We start from the raw sequence: 19,500 nt of genomic DNA on the forward strand, positions 1-19,500 counted from the left end.
GCTCTCATCCGTTTCCGTGGTGTAGCGGTTATCACATCTGCCTAACACGCAGAAGGCCCCCGGTTCGATCCCGGGCGGAAACATATCCTTTTTGCTTTTTATTTGTTCATATTTTCATTTATTTTTGCTATTGTTACAGAAACGATCATGTTTTAGGTTTAACTGGATATTTTTAATTAAAAATTTCAACAGTTAAAATTTGGCGCCTAACACTTATTGTGTCAAGACTCATTGTAATTGGTTTGTTTGTTGTCTTAGGTTGTCTTTGTTATTTTAAACTAATAAACGAATGACTTTTTCACTTCTCATGCTCGTAAAGTTCGTGTTTATGCTGAGTCTAGGCGACATAAAACGACTTTTTATGCTCTAGTGCATAAAGTAAAATCTTCGTCTAAAACCAAGCATGTAGGTGTAAATAAACAAAGAAGGTTCTACGTATATTTTTTAATTTATATAAAACTAAAATCAATCAAAAGAGACCAATAAAACTAAAAATAATTATAATAGTAATGCGTGAACAATAAAAAGTACATAGTAAGTGAACAATTGTTTCCGTTGTTGCTATTTCATTTCCTCGCCATCGAAGTGAAAAGCTGAGTGTAAAACTCGAGCAATAAACCCATTTTCCCCTCGACGTGTCTATCCACCCTCGCCGTACCGGCTCGGGTGGCTATTTGAACGTCTCGGGTAAAATGGCTCGTTTTATGCTCTTGTTGTACAATCTACTATTAATTAGGAACAGAAAAAATGAAACATTGGAATGTAGAAGTTATAGAACCTCCTCCTTTTTTGAAGTCTGTTCTATAGCAGTAGGTAATATGTTTCTGTGTTTAGTTTACTTGCCCGATAAATGTCGCTGTACCACAGAATAAGTAATAGATACGCTGTACCACGCTGTATTTTTAATCATCTGAATCGCGCTGGCGAGATTTTTCCTAGCCACTATAAATAAAGGCGTGTCGTTAAACGAAACGAATTTTTATGTCGTCTCGCGATATTAAACTATGCATAACAATGTTATGTCATAGTGTAATGTAATTTTTGAGAGGTGACAATTACCCGCGGCTTCGGACGCGTAAACTATTCGATCTGGTAGTTGCAATTGAGATTCCGGGATTTTACAAAATTCCCGTGGATAATCCCAAAATTTACATCTTAATCTTCATTGAGGGTGTTAGGGTTAATTTTTTGACAAGACTGATTTCTTGTCAGTTTCATGACGGGACAACTTTTTGAGAAATACTCTTTAGCCTAGGAGGGTGAGAGTAGGTAAGCACCAACAGCGTTCTAAAGGCAATAGCGGGTAGATATGACTGTACGATTCAATATTTCTGGGTTGGACAGATCAAGGGCGGCTACTAACATATTATGGATCTTTACGGTCTGAAATAATGAATTTTTATTTATTATTTATTTATTTACTTATACTTATCTATAAAATATAAATAAATATAAATATCATGGGACACTTGACACCAATTACCTAGTCCCAAACTAAGCAGAGCTTATACTATGGATACTAGGCAACATATAAACATACTTATATAGATAAATACTTAAACACATATTAAACATCCAAGACCCGAGAACAAACATTCGTATTATTCATACAAATATCTGCTCCGGCCGGGAATCGAACCCGGGACCGCAAGCTTCGTAGTCAGGTTCTCTACCACTTGGCCATCCGGTCGTCAATACTTGGTCTTATACTTGGTTTGGATAAGTATTTTACTAAATATAAACAAAACAACATCAAATGGTTTCTTAAATATTGATATTCCCCTATTAAACTATCTAAATATTTACATTTCTGTATTGAAATACACTAGTCTAGTTTGTATTACAATGATAGAAAATTAAAATGTTTAAAATCCTTGAATGTACCGAATCTGGCAGCTGGAGTTTGTTTACATTTATACCTATCCAAACAAGTATAGGGGAGGTTCTCGTACAAATTTTTTTTTTGTCATTTATGACATTGGTATAAATATGACCGATAAGACACAGTGTAGGTAGACACGCCCATTTGCGAAACTCGGAATTCATGAGAGCGTTGCGTAAAACAACAATATATGAGTAAGTTTCGCAAAATAATGCAAATTCAAGTTTTAATGCCTTAGTAACTTAAACGTTTTCGTATTATTTGCATATTGCAGCCGTGCGATTGTAGTTTGTCATTGATTTTGGTGATTATCCAACATACGCGCCTTACCATAGACCAGGTACCACAGACAGACCTAATATTATAATTATCTACATGGTTAAAACGTAAACAAATTATTTTTCATCACACTTGCTCGTAAACAGTGTCAAAACATGAAGACTACCTTGATTGCAACCCCCTAAATAAAACCCTCGACCTTAATGTGCTTGTCATGAAACCCGTGGTCGGTAAATGAGTCATTGCGCGTACAAATTTTCTTTTCATGAAGCCCAAGGTCGGTAAATGAGTCCGTGCCCGTACTGATGGTGCTGCGCATGGTGCAGCAGCAGGACCACATGCACACGCGGCTCAGGCACATGCTGCGGGAGGGGGAGGGCGGCGCTGCCAAGAGCGCAGCCTAAGGTATCGCCAATATTTGGAACAATTATATTTTTTCTTTTAGAAATATAAAATTATACTCGCAAATGTGATGAAAAACTTTGTATGTCGCACGGGCGGTACTAGAATTACGAACATCGACTCATTAAAGCCCTCAGTCTTCGACTTCGGGCTTCTAATAGACTCTCGTTCGTAATTCCTTATTTACCGCCCTTAAGACACAATGTACTATACCTTGAGGTTAGTAGACTTCACAGGGGACCATCATCGGCTTCATCGGAAAAATGATTGATTTAGCTATTGCCCATCGCAGGCCTCTCAAAATTAGTTTCTTAGGGTTCCGTAGCCAAAATGGCAAAAACGGAACCCTTATAGTTTCGCCATGTCTGTCTGTCCGTCCGCCCGCGTCTTTCAGGGACTATCAATGCTAGAAAGCTGTAATTTTGCACGAATATAAATGTACACTATGCCGACAAAATGGTACAATAAAAAATTATAAAAAAATTTTTTTTGGAGTACATCCCATAGACGTAAAGTGGGGGTGATTTTTTTTTCTCATCCAACCCTATAGTGTGGGGTATCGTTGGATAGGTCTTTACCATTAGGGGGATCTTTTTTCGATTTAGTGATCTGTTTGCAAAATATTCAACTTTAAAGTGCAAATTTTCGTTAAAATCAGGCGTCCCCCCCTCCCCTCTAAAATCTCAATCGGTGGGTAGAAAAATTTTGGAAAAATTCAGGATGGTAGTAAGTATATCAAACTTACAAGGAAAACTATAACGGTTAAGTTTTCTTGAGAATTATTAGTAGTTTAAGAGTAAATAGCAGCCTAAGGTATAAAACACGAAATCCTTAGAAAAATATTAATTATTTTTTTCGTAATGACTACGGAGCCCTATTTCGGGCGTGTCCGACACGCTCTTGGCCGGTTTTTCTTATTAATTTACCAGGGAGCGTAACTTTGGTGCGGGTGACGTCATTATGACGTGAAGTTACATTTAGGACGTTGTTAAAACAAAATTACAACACTGCAATTATTCTTAATAATTTAGTGGCGATGAAAAAATGTTAAATATGATGTGAATAAAATATTTTACTGAGTAATCTAATTGTAACAAAATATGATTTTCCTTGAGTAAACGAAACAACACAACAAATGTTTCGTCGGATGACAAAGTATGCAGTGCCCTTAGTGTAAGTTTTCGCATCGCAAACGTTCCGCTAGAGGCGCTGTTCGTGTTTGCATACAAATTGAGATTTTAACGCGAACGCGATCGAGACGTATTTTGTAACCGAAAACTTATACTAAGGGCACAGAACGCTTAAGATTGCATTGCAACATAATATCGCATTTTCGTTTTTATTTACATAAAAACCAAACTTATTTCTATTGTTATTAATTCGATTTGATGTCCTACTTTAAAAGGTAAGGTTAGGTTAGGTTTATTTTGTAAAAAAGGTCTGTGAAGCTCCTATTCTTTCAAATTTTATCAAATGTTGTTATACCAATCATTACACACCCATTGTTTCTTTAAAAAAATATGGCTCTGTCCATTGGAAGACAATTTTGCCAGTTTTGAACATGAAACTACCGTGAGACTCACTCATATTAAATGATATTATAACGGATAACTCACGTCTTAAACCGAGTTTAGCTCGACATGTTTCGGGCTATTTCGTAGCCCTTCCTCAGGAGCACGCGACTCGGCGGCTGCCGCAACACGCACACTACACGCGCGCTGCGAAAACTCGGTTTAAGACGTGAGTTATCCGTTATAATATCATTTAATTTTGCCAGTGTCTAGTAGTTTTTGCCGTTGTACGGTAAAAAAAATCTAGAAAACGAAATATGAGACGTAATGGTGGATGAACGATGACAGCGCGAAACTCACACACCCATTGAATAAATCTTTATTCAAAATATCTATTTTGACTTTGAATCAATCGAACCATTCGCAGCGTCTGAACCACTGGAATCTTCCAGACATTTTTTTTAATGATGAAGGCAAAATGACTATCATTACAGCAAATGTAAGCGATCAATGTGTGCGTTAAACCTCATATTTTAGGTAAATGTTTTGCTCTTTAATTTGCCTGTGGTTGACATGTTTATTAGATACATGTGCGCCTAAAAGTGTTTAGTGCAAACACTAAAGTCGTACAAGCTTGGAAAAGTGCCTGGTTCTGACTGTTTTCTCAAAAAGTTATCCATTTTCAGTTATCCACTTATATAAAAAAAATCCTGACGCTTTCCAACAGGAAACATAAGGTAATATTGTAAAATAATAATCATTTATTTTCAAACGTAATCAGTTCATATTGTGTTAGTAACAAATAATAATAAATACATAGGTACAAAAATTTGTGGTAAAGGTAATAAAAATCAGATAATCTTTGTTGTTGGATCTAATAGAAAGCTTCGATGTAAAAGTTCCCAAAATTGAATAGGCCCGTTTTGACAGCTGTCATCTCAGTACAATTTATAATCTGCAATGGATAAATTTTGATTACACCCAAGATATTTATGCGCACGAGCGAGCAAAGCGAGCGAGGGTGCTTATAGTTCGCGGGTGTGATTGATCATTTACACTCGAGTTAAACACTCTACTTTTCATCACAAATGCGAGGAAATAAAGAAAAACCGTTATATAAATGTATATGCAATTTGTAACAGAGCGGAAGAGAATTTATCGCGCCAAACCGTCTTTTGTTTTTTTTTATGGCTTCGCGCTCTTTGGCTTTGGCACATTCAGCCAGCACTGGCCAGCAGCATTTTGCCAGCATGGCGGTTTGGAGGTACCTAAGTATTACGCATTACAATCTCCTTGTTTACCAGTTCGTGAATACAAAAGATTTTTAAATTTACTTATATCCCTAAAGATGTAAATCGAATTTACAACACGGATTTCAAGTTAAATGAAACCTATATACCTACTTTCAGAGCTAACCTAAGTGATGAAAAATAATGAAAAATATATCATGGGAAAATTGACACTAATATTTTATGCACTATTTATATTTATGCACTTCACAATGCATATGGCGAAGCAGTGGCGGATTTATGTTTTTTATGAGTAACTATCCGCCCTATGTAACTTTCTAAAATAATATTTTTTTTGAAATCTGCCGCCCCTAGGCCGCGGCCTATACGGCCTATTATATAGATGACTGTGAAGCAGAATCACAAAAAAACTAATTTTGCAAATTTTATTTTGTAAAAGTTGATGAGCTGTTAACTATGGCTAATGTTAATTATGTAAAGTACAAACCGATCAACTAAAAAGCAAGAAATAAAAATAGTTATTATTATCAAATTACATAGGTACACATGTTACATACTCATGTTATAGTCAAGGTAATTTACGCCAACTGCTTCGAGCCAATGAGGGCTATCGTTTTTTGTCTCACTAGATGGCGCACTGTTGCGTGAGGTTTTTAAGTGTGGCTTTCAGAGTCTGTTATTACGGGCGTTAAAACAAAGTTTAGATTAAAATCATATTTAAAACACCTTAAAACCGTACCATCAAAATATCCAGCAACCACAGTGTTGCTTAGTCCCGTTTTGTTCGGAAAAAAAGGGAGGACAAAAGTTTTCGAAAGACAAAACTGTCTCAAAACACAGACATTAATTGCCCCGTAACGCATAATTGCCATAATTAATTTCAGGTTATGCAAAATATTCACAAAAAAATCTTATTATAAATAAACCCGCGTTTCGGAGACCTCACGCTACACTAGCGCCTCTAGCGGCGAATTCATTCGCGATAGCCCTCATTCGTAATGGGATTTGTGAACAACGTGTGTCAATGTTGGACTCGTGAACTGAATGAAGGTCTAGAGTTCAAATCTATGTCGGACGCAACTTAGAATTGAATAGAATAAAATATATTTCACGCAAATATTAGCTACTTTTGTACTTTGTAGTTTTACAGCCACGTGCTTAGCGCCATACAAGATTGGCAAATGTGTTAATGTGACAGAGTAAAAAAAGTAACCAGCACTTAACAACTCCGGGTCGATTTTAACTAAGAAACCAATGGGGATGAACAAAAAAAGACTGTCCCAAAACCTGCAGAGCCTAAAGAAATAGAAATAGAAATCATTTATTCGTGACAAAGTAGCGTAGGATAAGAAAAAGATATTTTTTTTTTAAGAAAATTGTATGTCACGAAATGGTCATCAAATCAGCGAAAATTACCGGTCTTGCGAACGGCGCTGTTCTTCCTTTGGGACCATCTGTTTATCATACATTTTAACTTTACTAAAGTGAAGACCGACACAAAAAAAACCCGGCCAAGGGCGAGCCGGACTCGCGCACCAAGAGTTCCGTACAAATTATAAAAAAAATATTAAAAATATTTTTATTATATGATGTTGCTAAAAATTTATGCTTTTCGCAATTTTCCTTTATCTGTGCTACGAGTATAAAGACGTTGCTTCGTACCAAATTGCAAGATTCTGAGTTCACGGGAAGTACCCTGTAGGTTTTGATTCCCTTGCGAGTGTCAAAAATTTGCAGCATAAACGGCTGTATCTTTTGATTACGTTGGCTTAGAAGTTTGATTTTTTCACAGCACCTAGGGACAGTGGACCTGAGTATTTGATATAAATTTCAGCTTTATACCTCCACGCGTTCCTGATAAAAAGGGTCTTGACAGACGGACGGACGGACAACAAAGTTATCCTATAACGGTTCCGTTTCTTCCTTTCGACGTACGGAACCCTAAAAAAAGGCAAAAAAGAAAACACTAAACATTTATAACAAATGAGGTTACCATGCAGGCATAGGCTATAATACTCGTTTAGGTACCTTTTTTAAAGAGTGAACGCATGTTCCTCTCCCGGCTTTCCTTCCAGCAAATGTTGAAGCAACTCTGTGGGTAGAAGAGAAACCCCCCCAACTCTCTACTCCCCGTACTTAAGTCCAAGGACTTAAGGACATGACGCCGGGTTTTTTAGCTACTGGTAGTCCAGCACTATCTATTCTGGGTGTTCACGCCTTCTGGCCTATTTTTTTTTATAATCGTCGTCGGTGTCGGGGGACCGCTAAGGTCAATACTTTAAAAAATGCAACATATATACTGACGATGCTTGTATAAAAAAATATTACTAGGTACTTATACTAAATTAACTTAGGCTACTTTTGCGGGAAATCAGCCTAGTCCCCGCGGGATAGGGATAAACGAATTCTTCGCAGATGAAGTCGCGGGCAACAGCTAGGTAATGCATAATTATTTTTTACTTTTTAGTTGTCTTTTTTGTCGGCGTGTTTTATTCGGGCGTTTTTAATATAAGTTTTTTGTCAACTTCACTTGCATTGCCACCCAAACTACATTTGCATAGTTACCAAATTTCAAGTTGATGCCATAAACCGTTGAAGAGTTCTGTCCTGCGGAGACGATCCTGGCCGGACTACCAGATTATTGTATTGTCACGTATGCCAAATTTCACGTCAATCCGACTACTGGAAGTTGGTCGGATTTACCTTGCAAGATTTGACTACAGACAGACAACGGGACAGGTGAAACTAAATAAAAGCTTGTAAAAACCCCCGACTTTGAGAGAGAGAGAGATAGAGAGAGAAACATTTTTGCGGGGAGGGTTAAAAACAACTAAGCAAGGACCACCGACCAAGCAAGCAAGGATAACCGTTGGGGGAGAAAAGTCCTCGAGTGGCGACCACGAACCGGAAGACGAAGCGTTGGCAGGCCTCCCACCAGGTGGACTGACGACATCGTGAGAGTAGCGGGAAACCGGTGGATGCAAGTGGCGAGTTGTCGTTCATTGTGGCGTTCTAAGGGGGAGGCCTTTGTCCAGTGGACGTCTTCGGGCTGATGATGATGATGATGAAGCAAGGACCTAGTGTCATTGGCCCTTACATCATCATCATCCCAGCCTATATACGTCCCACTGCTGGGCACAGGCCTCCTCTCAGAACAAGAGGGCTTGGGCTATAGTTCCCACGCGGGCCCAGTGCGGATTGGGAACTTCACACGCACCATTGAATTGCTTCGCAGGTTTGGTTTGGTTTGGCCCTTACAGCGACTCAATAAAAAAAAACTACTCAGTTGAACTGGCGTCAAACACTTGTGCACTCGCCAGTCGTAAGGCCACCAACCCGCACAGCTGACCGTGGCGGCTCCATTAACATCGTGTTGACATGGAGTTGCTCAATAAGCTTGATAAATGACGAAGCCGTCACGAGAAACAAAAGCCGTGATGCGCTTGCGTTGATTAGCGAGCTTTTTTCCCAGGATATTGTGGAGTTTAAGTAATTCCAAGTAGGTCAGAAATATTGATTTTGATTAGAATAGCTAGAAAATATTTATTTTTGGACAACTGGATACTACCGACGGTGGAAAGGAGAAATTGACTAAGGGACGTTATTGTCAAAATTTTGAGATTTAGCTCAAACGTTAGAGAAAATTTTACTGATTCCGAACATGTGATATATCTTTAAAAAAAGTCGCTTAGTCAATTTCTCCTTTCATCATCATCAGCCCACAGCAGTCCACTGCTGGACATAGGCTTCTTCCATGGCGCGCCACCACACTCTGTCTTCAGCCCCTCGCATCCATCCGCCGCCAGCGACCCTCTAAGGTCGTCCGTCCACCGTGCCTCAGGACCCCCTATACTACGTTTTCCCGTCCGTGGTCTCCATTCGAGGACTCCTCTACTCCACCGTTCATCGGTCCTGCGACAGACGTGGCCAGCCCAACGCCACTTCAGCGAACTAATTCTCTCAGCAACGTCGGTGACTTTCGTTCTTTGTCGGATAATGTGATTTCGGATTTTATTAACCGACTTCAAAAAAAGGAGGACGTTATCAATTCGCTTGTATTTTTTTTATGTTTGTTACCTCAGAACGCCGTTATTTATAAACCGATTTGTTTTTTTTTGCGATCGTCTAGAAATGAATTCAATTAGGTCCCAGGTTAATTTAGTGAAACACAATTAATGATTACGAATATGAATCTATTCAACTATATTAAGGATAAATTCATTTTATTAACCCCCGACGCAAAAAAGAGGGGTGTTATAAGTTTAACCGCTATGTGTGTCTGTGTGAGTGTCTGTCTGTCTGTGACACCGTAGCTCTTAAACGGGTGGACCGATTTGAATGCGGTTTTTTTATTCGATAGCAGGTTTTCTAGCGATGGTTCTAAGACATGTTTTATCAAAATCGGTTTAGCCGTTTTTGAGATATTGAACTTTGAAGTGTCAAAGTCGGGGGTTTTCCGACTTTTTGTCTGTTAGGTTATTAGTAGCTTGAATCAGCTATTAAAGCACTTGATCGCTTGCGTCGAAAGAGCAAAAATTGCTATTGTCACTGCTGATACAAATTTTCCAATAAAAATGTCGCTTTTTGAAAATTTTTCAATCACTTTTAGTTCAGCCCTGGATGTGTTGACAGGAGCTATTCATTTGCCTTGTCATAAGGTATCTAGGGCTGTGCCGACGGCCATAGGTCACGGAAGCTCTCACGCTTTGACGTTACCTAATTCATCAATTAATGATTACGCATAGGTACAACACTATGTAACTGTACGCAGCTTAATACTTTCTCTTAGCAAAGATAAGACGTTTTGGCCTGGTGGCCCCATTTCCAATCATCATCATATCAGGCGTAAGACGTCCACTGTTCGACATAGGCCTCCCCCAAACCTCCAATTGCTTCGGTTGGTAGAAAACTCGCGGCTTTACTGGATCATCCGGCCATCTCGTTGGTGGACGTCCTACGCTGCCTTGCAATCCGCGGTCTACATTCGAGAACTTTTCGGCTCCAAAGGCTATCTGTTCTCCGTGCTATTATTGCTACGGCTTGCCCATTGCCACTTCAACGAGCTAAATTGCTTGGCTATGTTGGTGACCCGCGTTCTTCTACGTTCCTCCTGCTACTCATTTTTAGGGTTCCGTAGCCAAAATGGCAAAAACGGAACCCTTATAGTTTCGTCTGTCTGTCTGTCCGTCCGCGGCTTTGCTCAGGAACTATCAATGTTAGATAGCTGTAATTTTGCTTTAATATTATATGTAAACTATGCCGACAAAATGGCATAATAAAATGTTTATAAAAAATTTTTTTTAGAGTATCTCCCATGGACGTAAAGTGGGGTGTTTTTTTTTCTCATCCAACCTTGTTGTGTGGGGTATCGTTGGATAGGTCTCTTAAAACCATTAGGGGGTTGCTAATTCGATTCAGTGATTTGTCTGCAAAATATTTAACTGTAAAGTGCAAATTTTTCCCCCCTCTAAAATCTAAACCGATAAATAGAAAAAAATAGATATAATATTTATTCACTTGAACAGCGGTTACAGAGATGTTCGGTTGGTACACATAGAAATGAGCAGATGATGGGTGGAAAAAAGTGAAAAAATTCAGGATGGTAGTAAGTATATCAAACTTACAAGGAAAACTATAACGGTTAAGTTTTCTTGAGAATTATTAGTAGTTTAAGAGTAAATAGCAGCCTAAGGTATAAAATATACCTAAACTTGAAATATTCCGTACAAAGTACTGCTAGGCTCCGAGATACAGGCTCAGCCTAGTTCGGAGTCTGACGGACATTCCAATGTAAATAGATAAGCCATGTGTTTACAAATAAATTTATTATTAATCATCATCATCATCCCAGCCTATATACGTCCCACTGCTGGGCACAGGCCTCCTCTCAGAACAAGAATTATTAGTATTATTATTTTTATTAAATACGAAATCCTTGGAAAAATATTACTTAATTTTTTCGTATTAGCTACGGAACCCTATTTCGGGCGTGTCCGACACGCTCTTGGCCGGTTTTTTTGATTTTTAGTTTCCAATAACTATCGTTAATGCCATTAACTTAATGGCAACAGCGTTCGGCCGAAGACCGAGATGTCCACTGTTGAACAAGTCTGCCCCCCTAGAACACTACAATAAACGACAACTCGCCACTTGCATCCACCGGTTGCCCGCACTCTCGCGGTACCGTCAGGCTACCCTAGTGGGAGCCCACTCAATTAGTGGGATTAAAATTCATTTAGAAGTTTCTAACATATTTTTAACAAAATAATAAGTAGGAAGTTATTAAAATAAGACTCGCTTTTTTATATAAGTTTAGACAATGACCCATACAAAATCGCTTTATTGGCATAACGAATGATTTCCTTTGCCTGATTCTGTGAAAAATTGCATTACAAGCTTATGACACGGTTTTTTAACTGTCATAATTAATGAAACCTTGGTGGCCGTGTGATTTGATTTGCCTCTCAAAGGGTCGCGGGTTCGTGCCCGGACCCGCACCTTTAAGTTTTTTGGAACTTATATGCGAAACATTTGAAATTTATTACCAGTTTTACGGCACAGGTCGTGAGGGACACACACAACGGCGAAGAAATTTATGGAGTGTGTGAAGTTCCTAATCCGCACTGGGCCCGCGTGGCAACTACGGCCCTACCCTAATAACCCTAATATTTATTTCGCAAATACCTACTACTTCATGTTTTTTTTTGTTTTGTGTTTGTGTAATTTGCGAAGTGCGAAATAAATATTTTCTATTTCTATTTCTATTTTTCTATTTTACCCTCTTTTTGAGACGAGGCCCGTACCATGCAGTGGGCCGTACGTAGCCATATACAGGCTAAGGTGAGATTATATTGTATTAAAAAAGAATTATAAAAAATATATTCATTTATGAAAATTATATTCTAGATAATATTCCTAAATCATCATCAATTATATAAATTAATCACCATGCATCATGAGCAGCCTACAGCAGTCTACGTTTTCACGTCCGTGGTCTCCATTCTCTTCTTCTTCTTCAACCTTGATCTACCCAATGCTGAGTAAAGGTCTCTTCCATTTTAGACCATTCTGTGCGGTCCTGAGTTTTCCGCATCCAGTCCTTCCCAGCCGCTCGCACCAAATCGTCCGTCCATCTTGCTGGCTGCCTCCCCACATTCCTAAACCCCTTTCGTGGTCTCCACTCCAACAACTTTTTGCCCCATCTTCCATCGAGCCTACGGCAAATATGGCCCGCCCACTTCCACTTCCTAGAGGATATGGTTTTAGTTATGTCAGTTAGTCCCGTTCTCTTGAGTATTTCGGTGTTCCGGACGCGATCGCGTAGAGAAATCTTCAACATAGCTCTTTCCATAGCCCTTTGGGAGACTTTTAGTCGATGGACGAGCTGCCGAGTCAACGTCCAAGTCTCGGCTCCATAAACCATTACGGGCAGTACGCACTGTTCTAATGTGCGGCGCTTGAGGTTTAAAGCCACTCGTTTGTCCCTGAACACGTCGGATAGTTTCCACCGTTCATGCAGTCAATAAATTAATCGCAGTGAAATAAAATATCCGAGTACTGCCTTTTCGCAACGTACCTAACGTTTGGCAACCTGTTTCATTTCGCAACTTTTCATTTCGCAAACTCTAAAACTGTAAATATTTCAGGATTTATTTCAGGGCCATCGTGTATAACCCTTTAGGTTAGGTTAGGTTACTTTTATAAAAATCCTGATATATTTACAGTTTCAGATATATTTAACAGTTGGAAAATGAAAAGTTGCGGAATGAAACAGGTTGCCAAACGTTTTTCGCCGAAACATTAGTACCTAAACCTAAAATATCATAATGATCTTATTTTTTTACGTTGCCCTGGCCGTGCCACTTGCCACGTTAGCCACGTTGCCACTTAGATAGCGATGGTCAATTTTTTTTTTTTTTTTTTTTTTTTTTATTTGACTGGTTGGAAAACGAGCAAATGGGTCTCCTGATGGTAAGAGATCACCACCGCCCATAAACATCTGCAACACCAGGGGTATTGCAGACGCGTTGCCAACCTAGAGGCCTAAGATGGGATACCTCACGTGCCAGTAATTTCACCGGCTGTCTTACTCTCCACGCCGAAACACAACAGTTGCAAGCACTGCTGCTTCACGGCAGGATTAGCGAGCAAGATGGTGGTAGCAATCCGGGCGGACCTTGCACAAGGTCCTACCACCTGCAAAATTTATTAATGAAGTAGACGGAAGCAGTCGATTATGTAAAGCTCTTGTCTTGTCTAGTGTTGGAGGCAAACTCTAAGTCAACTTTGTTTATTTATCCAACTAGTCCACTAGTCGCTATAACATTTAATTGTTACCAAATTTCTATAACAACTCTCTCATGATAGCCATCTAGTAGGTGAGAGGCGTAAGAAAGTACGCCATTATGAAACATCATTGTATGAAATAGGACAATAAATATAATAGAATTATGCAAGGATCAAGTGGGTGTATAGTTAAATGACAAAAGCAGGTGCAGTATACATTAGCATTATAGCGTTTCTTGTTTATGTTACATCAAAGTAGTCTACACACGCGGTTTTACACGCTTAAACATTCCATTTCGCCTTTGAATTGGGTAGTAGACCGGTTAAAAAAAAATACTTTTAGGCCGTCCGTTACATTAGTTAACAGAAAATATTGGACAATAGCCGTTACCCGCGACTCCGTCCGTGTAAACTAAATTTTCCTAGATAAAAACTATCCTATGTCCTTCTCCGGGATTTAAGCTATCCGTATATCGAATTTCATCCAAATCGGTGCAGTGGTGTAGACGTGATGAAGTAACAAACAAACCAACAAACAAACAGACTTGCAAACTTCCGTATTTATAATCGTGTTGTGTTGTGAAGCTCTCTTTCTTTCTCTCTCTCTATAGCTTTGATGCGAAACAACACAAGCCGTCACAATCACAACACACTGCATCAGATAAATGTGAACGTAACCATATAAAATGTACGAAACCGATACCGTTCTGATGCGTCACGACACAACACGACAGATGATTGAATGCTGCTCAAAAAATTAAAAAGAAGCGCGTCAAAGTTCGTGACGTCAAGACGTGCTAAAGTATCGCACGTTGTGACGTTACGCGGAGCTTTAACTTTTTTTTTATTCGACTGGATGGCAAACGAGCAATTAGGTCTCCTGATGGTAAGAGATCACCACAGCCCATAAACACCTGCAACAACAGGGGTATTGCAGATGCGTTGCCAACCTAGAGGCCTAAGATGGGATACCTCAAGTGCCAGTAATTTCACCGGCTGTCTTACTCTCCACGCCGAAACACAACAGTGCAAGCACTGCTGCTTCTCGGCAGGATTAGCGAGCAAGATGGTGGTAGCAATCCGGGCGGACCTTGCACAAGGTCCTACCACCCCGGCGAACTTCGTACCGCCTATCAGTCAATGAATGTCGTGTTACAGATTAGCTGAACTTAATTTATGACTTTATGAAAGTAATACAATGAATACAAAATAAATATTAAGTTCACTACTTGATTAAGATAACAACACAAAAAGAAATAAGAAGTATGGAGCCAGCTTCCTGGGACAGTGTTTTCGGAGCGGTACAACTTAGGGATCTTTAAAAAAACCGGCCAAGAGCGTGTCGGACACGCCTGAAATAGAGTTCCGTAGCCATTTCGAAATTTTTTTTTTTAAAGTTTTTTATTGCACCATTTTGTCGGAATAGTTTACGTATATATTGGACGGACGGACAGACAGACATGGCGAAACTATAAGGGTTCCGTTTTTGCCATTTTGGCTCCGGAACCCTAAAAACGAGCCGATCAGTCTCTCAAAGGGCCGGCAACGCACCTGTGATGTTCTACCCCTCATGTTGACAGGTGTGGGCGGCGGTGATTGCTTCCCATGTGGTGACCCTCATGCTCGTTTTCCCCCTCTTATATTAAAAAAGTACTTACAAAAATTAACACAGTTTCGTATCGACGGGATGAACATTAAAATGTTTGACAGTTACGAAACCCATGAACATTTTGTATGGGAAAAAGTTTTTTCTTTTATTTTTATTTTTTCTTTAAATTTAAAATGTTTTTATTAGTTATTCTGCTATTTGGGGCGGCGACAATTAGAATAAATCACAAACCATGAAAATCGGTCGTGCCGTTCTCGAGTTATAAGTGTTCGAACAAACCCGACTTTATTTTATATATGTTGATTATTTATTAGTTTGGAGTACTCTAAACCGACGTGCATGCATGAAAAGATTGATGAACGTAGAGGAAGCGAGAGTTGTATGCCAGAATCGTAGCAAGTGGAAGGATGTAGTCTCTGCCTACCACGTTGGGACAGAGGCGTGATTTAATGTATGTATACATGTATGTATGATTAATTGACAAAAGAGAAAATATACTTGTCCAGTATATTTTCTGATAAAGTAACTGAAGGCCTGTTAGATTTGTTTAGGAGACTATATACACACACACACACAAACATCACGCCTGTATTCCCAAATGGGGTAGGTAGAGCACACGAAACGAACTCAAGTCAAACTTAAAACCTAAAATTGCTAAAAGAGGTATCTTTTATACCGATATTAAAATTAATGTATAAAAAAGTGTTTATTAAAAAAAAATGTGTATGTATTTTTAAATGTATTTTCTTTCTTTCTTTATATTTGTATAAAAAAATACGATTGTTTGTTATCGAGTCTGGGTCTCGTGTAATATGTATTTAAGTATGTATTTATCCATAATTAGTATATTTTTTATCGAGGGACTAAAATAAGCCAATATATACCCGAGGTGGCTATATATCCGAGGGTTTATATTGACTTTTAGTCTCGAGGTGAAAACTCTATTTTTCACTTCGATTGCGAGAAAATGCTTTCTGTGAAAGAATTAATGCGTTTCTTATTCCTTCAGTCAGTAAAACTTTCATAGGTTTTTAAATAAATCTTTCTAGATTTCGGCGGCAAAAGATTATCAATTGTCTTTTGCTCTTTGCTCGACATCGACATTGTGAGAATAATCAATTTATTTCAATCGTTTATCATTTACGCTCTACAACAAGTTCACAGTTTTCGCGGTAGTAAGTATTTTTTTCCAAACAGACACAAATAGATATAACAAAATCGCATAGGCGAAATGGTCCATACATAAACTGGAATAAATAGGATGGCGCCACCTTCTACGCGGAAAAAGCATAGAACTAAGACCACGTAGACTAAGAACGTAACATTTCCGTCATGAAAATGGTCCACACACAATCTTATTTCATGCCAAAAACTAAGCAAGTACTGGCTGTTTGAGTTTATCTAAGTCACTCGGAGTAAGTTAAAAAAAATATTACTTTTACTCCCTTGGGACTAAAGTACTCACTTTACTCCCGCCTCGTTAGGCTATATTGACCTACTTTTAGAGCATGAGAAGTGAAAATTAAATATGTTTATCTGTTGCCTAGTACCCATAGTACCTTTGCTTAGCTTGGACTAAGTCAGTGGTGTCAATTGTGTACCGTGAAATTTATTTATTTATTTTCGGTGCGACAATTACCTACTTTGCCTTTCACCCGCGACCTTATGATAGCATTTATGCAAGAAATGTGTGTTCATCCAGTTCCTCCACCACACTGTTAGAATACACACAAATTACACAAACCCATCTATCTCCACCACCAACACTACACTGACGCTTTTCAAACTCAACCAAAGCTTATCTTCAGAGCAACACAACAGTTCACCATCACCATGCTATCAGATGTTAGACCCTCATCTTTAACTAGAGTTTCATGTTCTATTTAATGTATATTTGTTTGTTTTCATTCATCCCAGCCTATATACGTCCCACTGCTGGGCACAGGCCTCCTCTCAGAACAAGAGGGCTTGGGCCATAGTTCCCACGCGGGCTCAGTGCGGATTGGGAACTTCGCACGCACCATTGAATCGCTTCGCAGGTTTGTGCAGGCTTCCTCACGATGTTTTCCTTCACCGCAAAGCTCGTGGTAAATTTCAAATGTAATTCCGCACATGAATTTTGAAAAACTCAGAGGTGCGAGCCGGGGTTCGTTCTGCTTGAGAGGCGATAGGTCAAACCACTAGGCCACCACGGCTTCTATGTTTTCATATTCATTTCATATTCGGAACAAAATAGTAAATATAAAATACTGTCCAAACAATCATACAAAATAGGCCAGCAACATTTTTATACAAAAATACAGATAACATACATTTTTCGAAAGGCATTTTAGTGCTCAACAGACCGGAATACTTACTAACATTCATGTCTATTACAAGTTAACTGTAATTTAGTTCTAAACTAATTACAATAAATGATTGTTAATTGCATGCAGTTTAAAAGTAACCCCTTATTATATGCATTTTCGTTAAACAGTTAACTTATTTTCTGGTTTAATGTGGCGTAACCAAGTTATGTAATTTGCTTTCAGTTAAATAGAATACGCGGGCCAGATGGGCCGGCAACGAACCAATGACTCTCCTCAAGTAGTTGGTGTTCATGGGCGTTGTGATAATCATTTCACATCAGATGACCCGCTTGTTTATTTGCCTACCTCGCATAATAAAAAAGATCACGTTTTTGTAGTCAAGTATTGCTCGACATATTTTGAACCAATATCCGAGATCATTATTGCTACCAATTAACTAAAGACTTTGAGTTTGAGTTTGAGATCCTATCAAATGAATATGTCGCTAAAGTCGGACTTTCAAGTTGACAGACACGTCTATTGGCCTTATTGTTTTATGACATGCAAACGATTGTCAACTTTAGGGTAGTAGACCACATATTTGGCTGATGGTACCTACGGTTGCCTATGTATATATTTTATATGTGTGTAGATATATTTTTGTTGGGTTTTAATACGAGTATTCCGATCTACGCACCACCTGTTGTAGTCTAGTTCTTACTTCTTTCTGTATAAAAGTTCGCCTGGAAGAGATCGCTCTTAAGCGATAAGGCCGCGTATTGTTTACCTTGTAATTTTTCTGTGTACTTTTTTTTCTGTATTGCTTACTATTTTTTGGCGTACAATAAAGAGTCATTGTATTGTATTTTATTGTATCCCGACTGCCTTAAAAGCTAAAAGGGAAAACAAGGTTAGTGATCTAAAACTTGTTCAGTAACTTAAAATTCAATAGTACTGATAGGATTAGTTTTATATTATCAGTGATTTTATCTTAAAATACAAACTTAAGCCCACGAACAATAGATACAAACAGCGACATTCACGGTGAACTGTAAAAAGTAAAGCTTTGCAAGATGGCCGCGTTAGGGTTCTTTTCCATCAGAGTGCTATGCTAAGCTATGCTGCGAGGATGTCAAAGCTACGCTACGAAACTATGTGACCGTTTCCACTACAGTAAACTGCTTCAACTTTGCCTTCTGGCCCCAACATTGCCTGATTCGATTTAGAGTCGATAACTTAGCACTCTTATAGGTTTTAAACTTTTATCTACACGGGAATTATTATTACAGGGGGATAAAAGTTTAAAAACCTAGAAGGGTGCTAGTTATCGACTCCAAATTTAATCAGGCAATGTTGGGGCCAGAGGGCAAAGTTGAACCAGTTCACGGTATGCTAAGCGATGTAGTAGCCGTTCAAGGAAGATCTTACTAATCCTACTAATATTATAAATGTGAAAGTTTGTGAGTGAGTGAGTATGTTTGTTACTTCTTCACGCTAAAACAGCTGGACGGATTTGGATGAATAGTTTATAACCTGGATTATAACAAAGGATATAAATCTCGAAATAACAACCGCTGGGCTTAGAGTCATTAACTTTGGTATATAGGTCTGGACTTCTGGAATAACACAAAGGCTACTTTTTATCCCAACAGGATAGGAATAAAATCTCGAAAGAACAACCGCTGGGCTTAGAGTCGTTAACTTTGGTATATAGGTAGCTGAACTTCTGGAACAACACATAGGCTACTTTTTATCCCGATATTCTTACGTTATAAAGTTGCGCTGCCGCGAAGGAGCTGTGCAAGGAAAATCGAGCTATGCGCTATACTCTGCACATAGCTATACCACTCACTACCATCCATAGCTCATAGCACGCACCCACATCACGCTGAGCACGCTTCTAGAGCACGCGTCTGTCCATATTATTCATTCATCATCATATCAGTCGTAGCGTCGTGGGACGTCCACTGTTGGACATAAGCCTCCCCTATAG

General features: G+C 38.9%; 1 long non-coding RNA gene and 1 other non-coding gene across 2 annotated transcripts; both read left to right on the forward strand.

The window, feature by feature from the left end:
• The first annotated feature begins 10 nt into the window (after positions 1-10).
• On the forward strand, positions 11-83 carry TRNAV-AAC (transfer RNA valine (anticodon AAC)). The gene has a single exon. It is a non-coding gene; the product is annotated as a tRNA-Val (tRNA).
• A 2,203-nt stretch (positions 84-2,286) lies between these two features.
• LOC141441803 (uncharacterized) lies at positions 2,287-2,596 on the forward strand. The gene is made up of 2 exons (XR_012452854.1): positions 2,287-2,387; positions 2,439-2,596. It is a non-coding gene; the product is annotated as an uncharacterized lncRNA (long non-coding RNA).
• The last annotated feature ends 16,904 nt before the right edge of the window (positions 2,597-19,500 follow it).

The sequence above is a fragment of the Choristoneura fumiferana genome, chromosome 24, assembly GCF_025370935.1.
Source record: "Choristoneura fumiferana chromosome 24, NRCan_CFum_1, whole genome shotgun sequence".
Taxonomy (NCBI): Eukaryota; Metazoa; Arthropoda; class Insecta; order Lepidoptera; family Tortricidae; genus Choristoneura; species Choristoneura fumiferana.